This window comes from Gopherus evgoodei, chromosome 2 (assembly GCF_007399415.2).
Source record: "Gopherus evgoodei ecotype Sinaloan lineage chromosome 2, rGopEvg1_v1.p, whole genome shotgun sequence".
NCBI classification, from domain to species: domain Eukaryota; kingdom Metazoa; phylum Chordata; order Testudines; family Testudinidae; genus Gopherus; species Gopherus evgoodei.
Window position 1 is genome coordinate 113,805,461 of NC_044323.1, and position 10,614 is coordinate 113,816,074.

Consider the following 10,614-nt stretch of genomic DNA (forward strand, 5'->3'; position numbering starts at 1 on the left):
GTTGTAGTCTTGGCCTTCACAAAATACTCTGGAAAGGAATTCCACAGGTTGACTCCACATTGTGTAGAAAAAAATACTTCCTTCTGTTTGTTTTAAACCTGCTCCCTATTAATTTCATATGGTGGGCCCTAGTTCTTATGTTATGAAAAGGAGTAAATACTTCCTTATTTATTTTCTCCACACCTGTCATGATTTTATAAACCTATCATATCCCTCCTTAGTTGTCTCTTTTCCAAGATGGAAAGTCCCAGTATTTTTAATCTTTCTTCATACAGAAGTCATTCCATATCCCTAATCATTTTTGTTGCCCCTTTCTGAATGTTTTCCAAGTCCAATATATCTTTTTTTAGATGAAGTGGCCACATCTGCACTTAGTATTCCACTACCTCCCTAGGTAATCCATTCCAGTTCTTCACCACCCTCCTAGTGAAATAGTTTTTCCTGATATCCAACCTAGACCTCCCACATTGCAACTTGAGACCATTGCTCCTTGTTCTGTCAACTGCCACCACTGAGAACAGTCTAGCTCCTTCCTCTTTGGAGCCCCACTTCAGGTAGTCGAAGACGGCTATCAAATCCCCCCTCACTCTTCTCTTCTGTAGTTCCCTCAGCCTCTTCTCATAAGTCACATTCCCCAGCCCTCTAATTATTTTAATTGCCCTCTGCTAGACTCTCTCCAATTTGTCCACATCCTTTCTATACTGGGGGACCCAAAAATGGACGCAGTGCTCCAGATGTGACCTCGCCAATGCCAAATAAAGAGGAATAATCACTTCCCTCGATCTGCTGGCAATGCTCCTACTAATGCAATCCAATATGCTGTTAGCCTTCTTGGCAACAAGGGCACACTGTTGACTCATATCTAGCTTCTTGTCCACTGTAATCCCAGGTCTTTTTCTGCAGAACTGCCGCTTGGCCAGTTGGTTCCCATCCTGTAGCGGTGCATGGGATTCTTCCATCCTAAGTGCAGGACTCTGCACTTGTCCTTATTGAACCTCATCAGATTTCTTTTGGCCCAATCCTACAATTTGTCTAGGTCACTCTGGACCCTATCCTCCAGCATATCTACCTCTTCCCCCACCTCCCCAGCTTAGTGTCATTCTCAAACTTGCTGAAGGTGCAATCCATCCCATCATCCAGATCATTAATGAAGATGTTGAATGAAACTGGCCGAGGACTGACCTCTGGGGCACTCCACTTGATACCAACTGCCAACTAGACATCAAGCTGTTGATCACTACCTGTTGAGCCCAACGATCTTGTCAGTTTTCTATCCACCTTATAGTCCATTCATCCAATTCATACCTCTTTAACCTGCTGGCAAGAATACTGTAGGATACCATATCAAAAGCTTTGCTAAAGTCAAGGTATATCATGTCCAGCACTTTCCCCATATCCGCATAGCCGGTTATCTCATCATAGAAGGCAATCAGGTTGGTCAGGCATCACCTGACCTTTGTGACTCCATGTTGACTGTTCCTGATCACCTTCCTGTCTTCCAAATGGATTTCTTGAGGACCTGCTCCATGATTTTTCTGGGGACTGAGGTGAGACTGACTGTTCTGTAGTTCCCCAGATTCTCCTATCATTAGTTAGCTGTGTTGAAAATTGTTTGGTGATTGACAAATCATTCTGCCAGGCAATATTTACTCACTTAACCGATGGGTTTTTATGCTTTTTGACCAAACAGAGGGAAAGATTTGTTGGACTGACCAACATCTTGTTTGATCAATTAGCTCTGCATAATACTAGAGTCATACACACATCTCAGAGGTCCTGCAATCAGTCAATCAGATGCAAATGACATGAGCAAAAGTACATCCAGGTAATTTTGTATTTGTTGTAAAGACAGTATGTGATGCTCAGCACATGTCTTCAGTAGAAGTAGGCCACTAGTGTTCATCTTGCCAATGCCATGTTTGCCAAGTATGCTACTCCATGCAAAATCCTCACCAACAACACAAGGGTTAAAGTCACCTAAAATAATTAACTTGTCTTCTCAAGAAGTCAGTTGGGTCAGGTAATTTTATTCCAAACTAAATTCTTCCTTACTTTCATCAGAATAAGTCATTGTAGGTTCCTAAGCACTGATCAGTGAAGCTCAAAGGCAGAGGGATAGCTCAGTGGTTTGAGCATTGGCCTGCTAACCCCAGGAGTGAGTTCAATCCTTGAGGGGGCCATTTAGGGATCAGGGCAAAAATCTGTCAGGGACAGTACTTGGTCCTGCTGTGAAGACAGGGGACTAGACTCAATGACCTTTCAAGGTTCCTTCCAGTTCTATGAGATAGGTATATCTCCATATTAAACATCTACCTCTCAGGGGCAGTCAGAGTTTCATCAGTCTGTCATTTATACCCTGGGGTTGGCTCTCCAAACAAGAGACAAAATTCTTTCTGACTGCAAAGCTGCCTCCTATGTTGAGTGGCCCATTTTGTGGGCATGCCTTCCAGAAGAAAGTTTACTCAGCTCTCTCCTCAGTTGACCTTCAGCAAGTTGCATCTCACTCAGTGCCACAATGTCAATACAATGTGTGACAGACCCAGGAGTGGGGTACAGGAGTCTGGTAGAGGGCAAATATACTGGTCACTGGATGAGTAATTTTCTGTTCCCTGAGTGACCAGAGCAGGGGCTGCACTAGAGTAATCAGGAACCTGCTAAAACCAGTTAAGGCAGACAGGCTGATTAGAACACCTGCAGACAATCAAGGCAGGCTAATCAGGATACCTGGGTTTAAAAACGAGCTCACTCCAGTCAGGGGTTGGTGGGGTGGGATCCAGAGGAGAGGAAGTGCGTGTGAGGAGCTAGGAGCAAGAGGCACAAGGAGCTGAGAGTGAGAGGGTGTGCTACTGGAGGACTAAGGAGTACAAGAGTTATCAGACACCAGGAGGAAGGTCCTGTGGTGAGGATAAAGAGGGTGTTTGGAGGAGGCCATGGGGAAGTAGCCCAGGGAGTTGTAGCTGTCATGCAGCTGTTACAGGAGGCACTATAGACAGCTGCAATCCACAGGGCCCTGGGCTGGAACCCGGAGTAAAGGGCATGCCAGGCTTCCCCTCAAACCTCCCAACTCCTGATCAGACACAGGAGGAGTTGACCCAGGCTGTGGGGAAGATCACTGAGGTGAGCAAAATCTGCCAATAAGCACAGGACCCATCAAGGTAGAGGAGGAACTTTGTCACAAATGTCTTTCAAATTGTTGAGCAACCAGAACAGTCCACCTGAAAGAGCAGTCAGTTTGGTTTGGACAATCAAGAAGTGAACCATGTCACAACATTGAGACAAAAAAAAATTGAAGTTTGTTTGAATTTTGGCCACATGATGGAATACCCTCCAGCCACAATAAGCTGGTCACGGCTGTTTGGGATGAGCAATTTTTAGGGCATCTTTTCTAGCCGTCTCCTTGGATTGAGGTCAGCTGTACCATCTCAGAATAAAGCAGCTGAGTTAATCAAGATGCTGCTGGACTACAGTGTCATACCAGGTCAATGCAGAGTGACCAAAGTCTTGACCCATCTCCAGCAGTGTCCATCACTTTTGCCATTCCCCCATCTCCATGGGACTTACTAGATTTTTGAAGGGTGCCTGAGAATTTGTTTAAATTGACAAGCAGTTTTGCACCAACTTGCACACTCTCTTGGCCAACAAGACCATTTCCGGTGGCAAGGTAAACCAAAACAATGGAAGGACTTGCTGGCTGCAGATTTGGAGTAACCTTCTCTTAGACTAGTTGCCCAATTACCCAGGTTAATGAACCTGGTCTACCCGGCCAGAGCCCCATTAGCCAGTGTGTTTCATGCTCAGCAGAGTGTTGTGGACATAATCTTCATCATTCAACAATTATAGGAAAAATATCACAAACAGCACCAACCTTTGTACATCATGTTTCTCAAACTAATTAAGCAATTTGATACAGTCAATTGCCCTGCCTTCTGGAATTGCTCTCCTAATTTGGATATCCAGACTAATTATCATAATTCGGCATTTCCATTAAGGCAGGGCTGGAAAAGTTAGAGTTGGTGGTGATCTAACATATCCACTTCCTGTCATGAACAGGATGAAGCAGGGATGTGTCCTCACTCCTAGCCTTTTTGGTCTATTCTTTGCTGCAATGCTAGAAAAAGCCAGAGAGCTTCAAATGACATATTTATACACTTCCACACTGGCAAGCCCTTCAATCTTTCCTATCTATGTGCAAACACCAAGGTGGTAGAAGCTTTGCTCCAGGAATTTCTCTGTCTGTTGTGCCTTGAAAGCACATTCTGAAACAGCACTACAAGATCTTACAAGCCTTTTTGCTGTGGGGGCTCATAACTTTGATCTCAACGTCACCCAAACAGAAACAGATTACATGCCAGCAAATTTAACAACCTTACCAAGACTCATCAATAAGCCTAGACGGCATCGGTCTCAAAGCTGTCAAACAGTTTACTTATCTCAGCAGCATGCTGAACAATGAATCAAGAATTGACCACAAAGTGGGTGCGTGAATTAAGAAAGCTAGCACTGTGTCTGGTGGCTTCTGTCACTGAATCTGGAAGCAACCTGAAATTTATCCAGAGAACAAAAATCTAGAACTCTGGTATCCTCACAACATTCCTCAATGGGTATGAAACATGGACCCATTATCAACAACACATTGAAAAGCTTGGCAGCTTTCTTTTGCAACATGTATAACTGTTGCTGAGCATCAGAAGTTAGGATCGGGTTTCCAACATGGAAGTCCTGGACACAGTTGATTTGGTTGGTATAAATGCTTATTTGATCTCTGCCCAGTTGAGATAGACTGGCCACATAATTCAAATGCCCCGATACTCATCTATCAGAACAAGTCTTCTATTCTGAATTAAGCTCCTGCAGTCATAAGCATGTAGGGCAGATGAAACACTTCAAAAATACTCTGAAACAATCTGAACAAAACAAACATTTTTTACTCTACCTTTGGGCAGCTGGCAATTGATTGCATCGCATGGCACCACACCATAAGGGTGGGTGTCCCCTACTTTGAGAAGAATCACATGGAGCAGCTGGAAGACAGCACCAGGCATGGAAATAACATGCAGCTCAATCACCACAACTAGACAAATGGCTCTGTGGCCACTGCAGTAAAAGTTGTTCTTCCCACACCAGTCTATGGAGTCACACAAAGACCATTAGTACAAACTCTGACTGTCAATGTCATCCTTGATATTCAGGTGGCCAGCATCAGGCCAGCCTCATGGTAGCCCAGTTCCAAAGATATCTGAAGCAATCTTTGGTAAAAATCTGTGTGATACTTTGTCTGCTGAAGCTCTTTTTCTCTTGTCTTGTGGCTGAAGATAATTCAGCTGGATGGTAGTAAATCTGTTGCTGGATGGTAGATATATTGTTTAGGAAAGTCATGAAACTGAAAGTAGCAGGAGTGCCATTATACTGTAATTTATATTTTTAATAGACTGCTTATAGACCATACCAACAATACTTAAACTCGGTGGGCCAAATTCATGCCTGGGCTTACACCAGTGATGGACTTTGCACATTCTGATTTTCTTTTTCAAGTTGTACTCATTTTAAAGCATGGCTGTTTTAACTTCTTCTTTTACCTATTCGCGGGTCTGAAAAGGTTTGTATGATTTACACCAGAATGACCTAATAAAAGGCTGATCCAAAATCTAGTGAATCCAATGGGACTCATTCCATTGATTTCAATAGACTTTGAATCAGGCCTGTCATGTATAATCAAAAGAAGCTACATTTCTCAGTCACAAAAACAACCACCTGACATTAAATATATTATTAAATAGCCAATCAGAAAATTGTTAAGCCAATTTATGGGATAGTGCTTAGTGTCAGACATGCTAGAGCAATAGTACAAATACATTTATTTATCAAGCTATTGCTCCTAAAACATGAAGTAAAACATAAAAAATGTAAAGAAATAGAATTTTCCTGCAATTAAGTAGTACTTTGGGTACTTCTATAAGGTACTGGATTTTTATAACAATTTGGAGGTAGTGTTCTGTAACTGGAGTTGACACTTGGCAATCAGTACATGTATACTTGCTGTTGCCAGTATGTCTGTCTCCCATCTTGCCTGCATTCAAAAGGAAGCATCACTCAACAGCAGCTGATTACCAGACAGGAGCCCTCAGTCAGGTATTCAGTTTGCCAGAATATCCCTGCAGAGTGCTGGAAACAATCTGATATTATTTATAGCACACAACAAAGCCTTAGATGATTTGTGAAAAGGAAATTGAAAAGAGAAACAATTTCTGGTGTCCCTCAGATTTGTAGAAAATATTACATTGCTCTACAGCCAAAATGCTTCTGAAATAAATGTAGTCCAACTTTACTAATTCTGGGTCACTGAGAACGAAAATGATGCTTAAAATTGTTGATTGGCTCTAGTTTTCAAGATACGCTATTGGGTCAGTATATACGACCCTTGACATGGGAATGACATGGGAATGGCGGAGGATAAGTGAGTTATAAAGGGAAGAGATCTCAATTTAAACCAGAAATGACTAAAATACATCTTTGACTGGATCTATGAATAAATCTATGACTGGGTTTGGACAGTACTTGCTTTTTAGGCAAAACAATGAATGATGCAATCTGAAGCTGGTATTGCATCATACGTGGTATGAATTGCATCATGTTATTCCTAGAAGTCATGGATGATGCAATCATAATGAAGCTTATATCACTCTGCTGAACAAATTGCCCTATATCAGCTCTAGAAATCACACAGTGTCATGCTCTCTTATTTGTCAGCATTTGATTTTGCAAAGGGACACATTTCTGTTTAGCCAAAGTTAGCAGAGATGCCTCGTACTTGTGTGAACAGTGCAGATAACTTCTGCTATGTTTGTGGTGAAGTTACTTTTGCATCACAAAATTGCAGTATAACCACTATGGTTAAGAAAGCCTATCCCCTTTATTTTGGCTGCAGAATTGGAGATCAGGACAAGAGGTGGGCCCCACACATATGCTGCAACACTTGTGCAACAAATCTTCACCAGTGGTTGAACAGGAAAAGGAAATCTATGCCTTTTGCAGTGCCAATGATTTGGAGAGAGCCAACAGATCATACCAGCAATTTTTACTTCTGCATGGTGCCTCCAGCTGGGAAAGGTGTGTCAAAGAAGAAAAAGTGGACTGTGCATTATCCAAACATTCCATCAGCTATACGCCCAGTACCCCACGGAGAAGGACTGTCGGTTCCTGATGCACCAGAATCATTCTCACTTGAGTCAGACGAGGAAGAGGAAGAGGATAAAACTTCTGGTCCTGAACCATCAATGTCACAGGACCCACATTTTCTCCCATCCTCCTCCTCTGAACCACACCTCATAACACAAGGTGAACTGAATGACCTTGTCAGGGATTTGGAACTACCCAAGAGTAAGGCAGAGCTGTTGGGCTCTAGACTACAGCAGTGGAATCTCCTGGCAAGCTATCAGGGCAAATGGAGCCCGTCAATGCTTGCAGACTATTGCTGGACAGTGACAAAAGATGCTCCATTTAATGAATACAAGAGACAAGCCAAGAAGCGCCGAGTAGACACTGAATAGGACTAAACTATGTACATAACAGTTTTTTGCCTTTTGTTTCATAACAAATTTTATTTATATAACCCTTTTGCTGATTTTTAAAGTGTTACATAAACAGGACAGGTGAAATATTATCATGTAAAGCAACCATAAACACATGAAAAGACCTAGGTTTACAATTTATGGTTAAAACTCTACTATCTACATAATATACATAGACATAAAATGTAAAACTTAAATATCTTAGAAACAGTAGCCAATCAATTGTTTTAATTGTCATATTTGAATTCAGCATACATAATAAATATCACATTTTATCTCTGAAGTAGATGACTTCTCAAAAATTGTAGACCAGTGTTATCAGCTTCAGGGAAAAGGACTGCAGTAATATTCTGTAAATAAGTGAAATGCCAATGGAAATATAATGTAGGAACCCCCTTAACAAAAATGAGACACCGCCCCCACCAGCTGTCATTTAAGCAAAAGAAGTTCATGTCAGATGTTGGCTGGGCAGTCAATAGTGTTTGTTGCACAGAAATTGTTCAGAGAAGTTATCTTGTGATGACAAGCTTCTTTTTGCTAGCAGAAGCGTACAAACAGAACATTTTTAAGGGGCCTGGCCCTCATAAAAAACCAGGTTATGACCCCTTTATTCCGAATGGTGATCAGTTACTTCTGGAATTACTCCTGTTACTGCTCACTAGTTTGAATAAAGCATTCACAGTCCTTAGCATGACACATCTCAGACTGTTGTTTGCCATGTTGTCGTTTTGTTGTTGTAGCCGTGTTGGTCCCAGGATATTAGAGAGACATATCTCAGACTCTCATCTTTATGCAGTTTGAACAATATCTGGGCAAAATGGAATAATGATAAAATCTTTCTATTTTGGCACTCTTTCTGTGTCTCTCCTGGTGGTTTAGCATTATGAGCCATGCTTATAAAGTCTTATGCTGAGAAAAAGACGTGTCTGCTACCTGAGAAACTGAGGTTCTGGAATTTGTAATAATCTCCTATCTGAAGAGATTTTCACTCCAAGGAAATGGTGTGATGTAGTTTCACTTAAAATTTTTCTGCATCCATGTAGTCAGAATTCACTCTGTACACACCATGTGGGCTCTTGAGTGAGGCTGGTCCGGAGGCTAAAGCCAGGGATTGACGTAAAAAATAGCTACTTCTCTTAGCTAGAAAAGATGTGGCCAAAACATAATGTTTCCTCACAGAAAGATTTTGTATTACACCGTTCTAGGAGTTAACCTCAGAGAAATCGTGCATGTGTCTCTTGCGCCTGATCAGAACTAACATTGTGTATTCTTATTGTAAATTATGAAAAGCTAAACCTGACACTGAAAAAGTAAAATTTTTAAGTGTGATTTGTCCATCCTCCAATTTTTATTTCCTTGACTGAGATTAGCTTGCAGTGAAATAGAGTGCGTAACACACAGATATTTCAAAGGATGCATTGACAAAGGAAACCACTGTACTGTAAACTGGTGGTCTGGACCACCAGCCTGGGGCAACGCAACAATCAGCCATGCCTGGCTTCGCTGGTAGCACTTTTCCCTGGGCTCTGTTTATGCTCCAAGACCAAAACAAATGAAATGGAGAACAACAACAAAAGCAATAATCCTGTTTTTGCCTGCGGTTCTGGAGGCCCTCAGCCTCTAGTAACCAAAGGGTCTGGGCTTTCCCAGCCCAGGGAAGGTACATAGGACTGGATTTCCCTCTTACAGCCTTCTGCTGCAGCCACAGGGGTGTGCACTCAGCACCTACCTGCTGTACTTTCCTCCAGAACAGGGCCAGTTGCTTCCTGGTCCTTAAAGGGAGACCACCCTATCACATGTTTCCTGAGATACCATCTTTCCTTTCTCTCCAGTAATGGATTTCCTCCCAGTGCTACTGCTGAGACATGTGGCCATACCTAAGCAACAGACAAATCAAGAAGATTAAGTGAAAAGAATGTCGTTTGACCAAAGTTACTTCATTTTATTAATGAAGTTTGTGTAATATTTGACTGGAGTCTTGTTTCTAATGTGTCATATGATGCAAAATATCAATTTAGATTGGAGAGCGTGTTTTGGACAGCAACAGAAAACCTCCTCTGTGTTCAGATCTTTAAAGATTTTAATAATGTCCATCCACTTTTAGACCTTTCTTGTCAGGCATCAGCCTAATTCTGCCCTGTCTCGCACAGCGTGTAACTCAGGGCAAGACTTGGCTCAGGATGCATAGTCCTCAAGCCAGCCTCGTGGCTAGTGCTGTGCACTGGCCATGCAAATGATTCAGTTTCTTGCTGTCTGATTTAGGAGGACCTGAGAGTGCTGCAGAAGCAGGGTGCTCAGGCTCTAGGGAGAAAAGGAGAGGATCACCTCATGTCACCTTCAGTGACTGTCATGTCATCTAGAAGTGGCTTACTAAAGGGAATCTATCCTAACTGGAAAGAAGGCTATCATAAGGATTCAAGGAAAATCTCTCATAGAAACTGAAAATATACCTGGTTCCCAGAAAAATAGATGTTGGGTCCAGTCCTGCTTCCACTGAAACCACTGGCAAAGCTTCCATTGAGGGGAGCAGAAGCAGGCTCTTCATTGCAGGAGGAGACATGCACATGTATTTCTTTCAAGTTCTTGCTCCTAAAATATAGAGGGCTTAGCGGCTGCATGTCTTGTGTGGCTACTTATACTGCTGCAAGTTCCATATATTCGAAGTAGGAAAGAAAAAAATAACTTTACTCAAAATGCCAACTTGAGTCCTGTGAGATTCAGAATCAGACACCATCTAAAAGATTTTTAATCTCATATGTCAGTTCACCAGTCAGGAAGGTCAGGTGGGACAGGGGACCACACAGCTAAGTCACAGCATAGTTAGAGTCCTACTTGTACAATACACTATCTATCTATCTATCTACTTCAAGGGTCAGAGACAGTTTCACACTAGCAACAGATGATACAAGCCTCTATTTCACCTTTACTAGGAGAGTGGTGAAGCACCCTTGGAATGGGTTACCTATGGAAGTGGTGGAATCTCCTTCCTTAGAAGTTTTTAAGGTCAGGCTTGACAAAGCCCTGGCTGGGATGATTTTTCTTGGGG

At 42.2% G+C, this 10,614-nt stretch overlaps 1 long non-coding RNA gene across 1 annotated transcript; it reads left to right on the plus strand.

The window, feature by feature from the left end:
- The first annotated feature begins 454 nt into the window (after positions 1 to 454).
- Positions 455 to 9,190, plus strand: LOC115644924. The gene is made up of 4 exons (XR_003998632.1): positions 455 to 601; positions 7,548 to 7,558; positions 7,877 to 7,882; positions 9,178 to 9,190. It is a non-coding gene; the product is annotated as an uncharacterized LOC115644924 (long non-coding RNA).
- The last annotated feature ends 1,424 nt before the right edge of the window (positions 9,191 to 10,614 follow it).